This window comes from Chrysochloris asiatica, unplaced genomic scaffold (assembly GCF_000296735.1).
Source record: "Chrysochloris asiatica unplaced genomic scaffold, ChrAsi1.0 scaffold00065, whole genome shotgun sequence".
NCBI classification, from domain to species: Eukaryota; Metazoa; Chordata; class Mammalia; order Afrosoricida; family Chrysochloridae; genus Chrysochloris; species Chrysochloris asiatica.
Window position 1 is genome coordinate 7,367,394 of NW_006408583.1, and position 7,796 is coordinate 7,375,189.

A 7,796-nucleotide genomic window follows, 5' to 3' on the forward strand; every position below is an offset into this window, starting at 1 on the left:
TTTTTTTTTTTAAGAGCAGTCTTCTGAGACTAAGACAAGTCTATTATTGAGAGAGTTTTTCTGCAACCATCCACTGATAGCACAGATATATTTAAACATGTTTTGTTTGGAATAAATTCATGTAGGTATGAACTGGAATCTTAGTAGCAATACTTTTTGACTTACCCTTGTGATTCAGCCAGAAAATCTGTCTAGATTAACATTCATATTAAATAAGAGAAAGGCAAAAGTTATTAATTTTTCAATCATCCAATCAGTACGTATTGAGCATCTACATAACCATATAGCAGTGGGGCGATAGAAAGAACAAAATCAACAATTCCTGCCTTTGAGGAGCAAAGGAGTTTACATTCAAGTGAGAGAAGAGAGAGCATAAACACGATAAAGAAAAGGAAAATAGAGTATGTCCAGAAATGCTGGGAGAACAGAAGATTCTTACTGAAAGAAAGACCTGCAGATAAAAAGGCCAACTGTTTGGCTGTTTGAATGTCAAGCAAGCTTTGGAGGCATCAAAGAAAGAAAAGCCAGACCATCAGGGAAAAACTCCTTCTAGAACACAAACTGAAAGGGAACCCCTAAGCAGTGCAGTATGCTTGCTAGTGACCACTTGGGTCTACTTGTGAGTGGAAGTGGGGAAATGCAGTAATGAAGACATGGACAGAGTTTGGCCATGTTTCACTGGCACTCATTGACCTTAAGGTGAGACAGAGAAGGAAGGGCTGGCTGGTCTGATGTTTTAGAATATGTGTGAACTCCTGAGCCCATGCTCACTGACCTAACCCCTAGGGCTTAGGGCTGAGAGTGAAGCGGCCAGCTGGTCTGAAGTGCAGGGAGGTGTCCATGAACTCCCAAACATGCAACTAGTACCTATTTGACCTAACTTGGTTGAGTATTTGAACAGAACTTGAACTGAAGAATATAAAGCTGTTTGATACTGTGAACAAGTACAAATTGTTAGAATTTGACAAACTAGACTTTTGCCTATGAATGCAGTGACTCAGAATTCCAACTGGAATGCAAGGATTCCTCATATCAAGGAACAAGCTTGTTTCCTCAGTGTACTAGGTTTATTGTTGTTGCTAAATGCCATCGAGTCAATTTCGACCCATTGCGACCCTGTACAGGGTTTCCAAGGAGTGGCTGGTGAGTTTGAACCACCAACCTTGCGGTTCAAACTGACTTTGCAGTCCAGTGCATTACCCCACAGCGCCACACTAAGACTCCACTAGGTTGATGTTGTTGTTGTGAAGTGCCTTCGAGTTGGTTTCAACTCATAGCGACCCTGCATAGGGTTTCCAAGGAGCAACTGGTGAGCTTGAACCACCAAGCTAGTAGTTCAAACGGTTTTGCAGTCTGGCGTATTAACCCACAGCGCCACACCAGGACTCCATGGGGTGAGGAATTTAGACATTGGCTATTAAAAATGGGGATGGTGAGACTATAAAGGCATGAAGTGGCTGGCTTAGAAGCTTTCATGAGTGTGCTTATTTCAGAATGAGAGGAGGAAGGTAGAATCCCCACTTAGTAGCTTCCCTCTTTTCCAGATGGATTTGGTGAATGGGGAGGGGAGACAACTGTGATAGGATTTTATGACTCGATTGTGAGCAATTGTGAGCAGGATTAATTGCAATGGTCACAACTGTAATTGTAGAAGACGTGTAACTAAAACGGGGAAGTAGTTAACCTTTCATTTCAGTAACAGATGATTCTAAGACAATCAAAAAGGAAGATCATGAGTGGAGCATGAGATCCCTACCTAGAAAGGTGGCACAGCAGAAATGGTGGCAGAGGCACTGGCATGGAAAGACAGGGCAGTTTGGGGCTCTAGGCCCATGGACTAAGAGAGGCCATGTGCTTACGGGCATAAGGCTGGCAGGCAGAATGTGCTCTTGTGGATATTTAAATAAATATGTATTTTTTGTTTTGTAAAAAAAAATAAAGTATGGTTGTTGTTAGGTGCCATCAGGTCAGTACCAACTCATACAGACTCTGTACAACAGAATGAAACACTTCCTTGTCCTGGGCCAACCTCACAATCATTACTACATTTGAGCCCATAAAATATGGTAGAAAGTGTTAGATGATAAGGAAAAAAATGTATGCAAGGGAGAGAATCAGGACTGCTTGGGGATGGAGAGTTTGTAATTCTAGACAAAGACTCCAGTCAGCCTTGAACACTAATTTCTTGAAAACCCTTTGTTTTCAACATACTCAGCTAAAAGCTTGAGGAGAGTTCTAAGAGACGGGAAATGGTACAGGTGGTAGCTTGCCCAATTATCAGATTACTTAAGACCTTCTGCACAGTCAGAGCATTATTTCATATCCAGTCTTCCCCATCTTCCCCACCTCCACCAAGACTTCTCCCCAGCCAGTAGCTTTTTTCTTTAACCAACTCACTTGGGAAAAGATGATTAAAATCAATTTTACTGGTATTTTGAGCTTGATGTGCTTTTTAAACATATAAATTCCAGAAAGGCAAATCTTATAAAAACAAAGTCCCCATAGCTTGGGCTATTGCGAATAGACTGACCATTAAATCCACTTTAAGGTGTTCTTTCCACGATCAATACAGTGAGTGTCCTGGAGAGAAGTTAGGGACAAAAGTTGTTTTGGATCACAGTTCTGCCTATACAACCTGGGCAAGGCCACTCCGTCTCTCCAGCCTCAGGTCCTCAGATGAGAAACTCAAAAATGTGATTCTTCTGCTTCTTTTTAATCAATTCAAGTCATTACATAGATTGAGGAGAAAAGTACTGTCAAGTCAGTTAGGAATTAGAGCAAACCTGTATGTGTTTTCCAATGAGTGGTTGGTAGGTTTGAATAGCCGATCTTTGCCGTTAGCATCCAGTCCTTATCTTACTCTCTCTATATATACATATGTTAACTCAATAAGAACTCATAAGAACTCATGAGGCAGTACTGTTAACTCACCCACTCATCATAGATGCAGCATTTGGAATTCAGAGAGCTTGACTAACTTGTTGAGCCTAAAAATGTGACCCCAGCCTGGTCTATCTGGAGCTCTGGCTCATTATCAATATTCTTTTCTAGGAAAACCATTCTAACTACCAGAAGAAACTACCTACCTCCTGGGAGAAGGGAGAATTCAGCAGGGCATTTTTTGGGAAAGCACAGGTTTTGAGCAGATGTCTTCCAGTGATCCAGGTACCCTAAAGTTTGTATACCTAGAGCTGCCACTCTTTCCTTGAATCAGAAATATTATTTGTTGGAACTAATATTGAAAAGAAATAGTATAATGCATATGCATTCATATTGTCAAGTATGTTTCAACAGGTATATCTATATAAGACTATTTGGTACATGCAAACTGCTATCAGAAAAAAATGAAAACTCAACCATATTATAACATAGTTTTTGCCTTTACATTCGCACCTAAGAATACTATACCCAAGGATTCCCTGGATGATGCAAATGGCTTATTGGTTCAGCTGCTAACTGATAGGTTCAACGTTTGAGGTCACCCAGAAACACCTCGGAAGAAATTTCAAGTGATTTACTTTTTTTTTTTTTATAAGTTTTTTATTGTGAATGAGTGATCGTTTACATGGTGGAACATCAGTTTTACACTCATCCTATTGTATTTGTTTTCATTGCAATGATTACAAGCCCCTGCATGCTTCATCATTCAACAGTATTTGCTTCTATTCCCTTGTTTTTGTGGGTTTTTGTTTTGTTTTGTTTTTTTGTTTTGCATGTGCACCAAAACACTCAGGAATGGATAATCATTCATTCAAACAGCCAAAGGGCACACCCTGCCCCACAGCCACCAGCACACATCCCCTCTCCATGAGTCTAGAATCCTCAGCTGCTGGGTCTCTCCATGTCATCATCTCTGCTCCATCTCTGGCATTGCCACTTCTCTGGGTAGGGTCCCACACTCTGCTCCCACTCTTCTCCCTTGATGGTCCCAGGATCCTGTACTCTGGGACTGTAAGATGGGTCACTCACCCCTTTTTGCTACAAAACTTCTACCTTTACAGTTGTGACAATCTAGTGATTTACTTTTGAAAAATCAGCCATTAAAAGCGTTGTGGAGCCCAGTTCTACTCTGACACCTATGAATCCCCATGAGTCAGAGGTGATGCTCCACAGCTACTGGTTTTGTCTTGGTAATAATTCCCAGGGGCCATTTGATAGAACTAGTCTAATTGCTTTTACCTAGATTTATCTACCACTCCCTGTTTTGGTATATAAAGACATGTATCTTTTCCTTTATAGGGTGGGGCAAATTATCTAAATTGATGCAATTAGACTGAAAGGACAGGCTTTCCTGTAAATGTTAAGTGGGGAAAATGTGCTATCGTGTTGGGCGCCATCTTGTCCCAATGGAGATCTAGTCTCTAAAGAGAAACCAATTTACGAAAGAGGACATCAGAGAAAATCAGAGAGGGAAAGGGAACCAGAACCTCATCAAACTGAACCTAAAATCTTCTCATCAACATTTTCATTTTTGTGAGCCAATAAAATTCCTAATTTCTAAAGCCATTTGAGATAAGTCTCAGATACTTGCAAGTAAAAGTGTTTCTAAATTCTGAAAGCAGCTCTTGATATATTAAGATATATTTACCCCTTTTCCATTATATTTATTTACAATATTTTCCTTTCAAACCGTAGCTTGCTTTTTAATTTTGTTAATCTATCAGACAGTAAAGTATACTTGAAGTCATAAAATAAAAGCAAGTGTGGTGTCAGTGTTCATCTACAGAGACCCATTGGTAGATATAACATGTAAACTCAGAGACAGACTTAAGGCTAAAAATAATTTAAAATAAAATTATAAGAAGACAATGGTGGATTTTTTATTAAATAGTGTTATAATTTTGTGACTTATCATAGCAGGATAAACAGATTGATTAAAGGTATACATTTCAAAAATTAAGCTATAATAATATTAAAATAAAAGAAATAATTACATAATCTTGGCACAAGGAAGACCTTTTTAGATTTGGTGAAAAACCAAACAAGAAAACATTTGGTTACATAAAAATTAAAATATTCTTTCATTTTTCTGTATTGGAGGTGGTTGTGATGTGCCCTGGAGTCAGTTCCAACTCATAGTGACCCTGTATAGGGTTCCGGAGGCTGTAAATCTTTATGGGAGCAGAAAGCCTCATATTTCTTCTGCAGAACCGCTAGTAGTTTTAAACTGTTGACTGTGAGATTAGCCAGAGGGCCTGGAGGAAGGTAGAATCTCCAGTGAGTAGTATTCAATCTGTCTAGGTGGGGCTGATGCAATGAAATGCAGACGGGTCTCTTGTGATACAATAGTGAATAATTGTTATCATGACTGATTGTGAGGGTTGGAAATGTAAAGGTAGACGTTTTATAGCAAGGAGGGGAGTGATTAACTTTTCAGTCTAGGAGTGGAGGTCCCTAGGACCATCAAGGGAGAAGAGCAGAGAGCGGGACCCTATCCAGAGAAGCAATAATGCCTGAAATGGAGCCAGAGATGATGGCGTGGAGTGATGGAGCAGCTGGAGACTTTAGATCCAGAGAGGGAGAGTGACTGTGTACTGAAGACCTGGGTGGTACGGGGGAAGGATTGCAGGGTATACCCTTTGGTTGGTTGATGATGATGCATGGAGGGGATTGTAACCATGGCAATGAGACGATAAACGATAGAATGAATGTAAAACTAATGTTCTTCCATGTAAACTATCACATAATTCACAGTAAAACATTCAAGAAAATAAATAAATAAATAAAATAAAAGCAGGGAAAAAAAAGTAATTCATGTTCACTATAAAGGAATCAACTAATGCAGAGTTGTATAAAGTAAATAATGAGTGCTCCTCTTCTTTCTTCAATCCCTCATACCACAGACAACTACTCTTAACATCTTGTTTAGTATATTTCCAGACCTTTCTCAATATGCATGTAGTGTGTACCTAAACAGATTAAGTGCTCAGTTGCTAATCAGAAAGTTGGTGGTTCAAACCCACCAATTACTCCATAGGAAAAAGATGTGGCAATATTCTTCGGTAAAAACTTAACAGCCTAAGAAACCCTATAAGGAGTTCTACTCTATCCTTTAGAGTTGCAATGAGTCAGAATCAACTCACCAGCAGAGGATTTGGCTTTGTACTTGATCTACAGGAAATAGGGAGTTCTGGTATGGTGCTGTGGGTTAATATGCTGGACTTAAAGATTAGTACTTCAAGCTCACCAGCCACTCCTCGGAAACCCTATACAGGGTCACTATGAGTCAGAACTGACTTGAAGGCACTTAACAATCACAACATGGAATATAGAACCCATGACAATTACACCCACTCCTCACTTATCTACAAGGATGGTTCCAAAGACCAGGTCATAATATGAAAATTGGTATTATGCAAAAATGGAGGATGATCACATCAGACCACAAAAGGGAGGATGATTACATCATTTCATAACTGCCAAATGACATGGTTACATAACTGCAAAACCACTAAGAATCATGGGCCAGCCAAATTGACACATAACCTTTACCATCACAGCCATCATTATTCACATCTCTCATCCCAACATTTCTTAATAACAAAATACATTGTTAATGTACAACATTGTTGGATAGTAGATTTTTTAATATTGTGACAGACATGAAATGTCAGATAATGAGTTGATAAATGAGGCATAGATGTTGTTGTAAATTGCCAGATGATTTCTCACAGCTGGTGAAGTAAACTGTGTGGTGAATAAAAACATATCAATGCCCTACCGCAAGTGGTGCCCAAGATTACATACCACACTTGCAATACCCTCGCTATTTGTTGCTGTTAATAAGTGCTGTTGAGTCGGTTCCTGTATAGGGTTTCCAAGGAGTGGCTGATGAGTTTGAAACACCAACCTTGTAGTCCAAAATGACCTTACAGTCCGGTGCTTTTCTTACAAGTGCCTCACCAGGACCCTCTGCATAACTTTTTAAAAACAAGAATTATTTTCTAATAATTTTGTATCTAGCCTTTCTCCCTCAATGGTATATCACCACAGACATCTTTCCTCGTCAGCACATCTCCATTTTCTCTATTGAAAATAGAGTTTTGCTCTTTTTAAGAGAAGAATAGCAAATAACTCTTGGTGTGTGAATACCATCTCTTTATTCTTCTGCCAAGTGGAAAAAGAACAAAGCAGCCAGAAGAAACTGATAAAGACCTTTAACTGATCTAAGGGGAAAACGGAAGTTAACTCTTGAGTAGTTTTGTCCAACAAGACAATAGTCTGACCTTATTGGGATAAGGAGCCCTGATGATTCAGTGACTGTTAACTGAAAGTTAGGCAGTTTGAACCCACCATCCCCTCCACACACACACACAAAAGATATGGCTGTCTGCTTAAAGATTCGTTGTTGTTAAGTGCTATTAAGTCAGTTCTCAATCATAGCAACCCGTTTCTGAGGAGCAACTGGTAGGTTTCAATGGCCAACCTTGATGTTAGCAGTCCAGTGCTCATTTGTTGTGGTTAGGTGCTGTCGATTTGGCTCTAACTCATAAAGACCTTTTTAAAGTGTTGAAAAGCAAAGATGTCAGCTTGAGGACTAAGGTGCACCTGACCCAAGCCATGGTATCTTCAATAACCTCATATGCATGTGAAAGCTGGACAATGAGTAAGGAAGACTGTAGAAGAATTGATGCTTTGGCATTATGGTGTTGGAGGAGAATATTGAAAGTGCCATGGGCTGCCAAAAGAACCAACAGATCTGTGTTGGAAGAAGTGCAGCCAGAGTGCTCCTGGGAGGCCAAGATGGCCAAACTTCATCTCTCATACTTTGGACATATTGTCAGGAGGGACCAGTC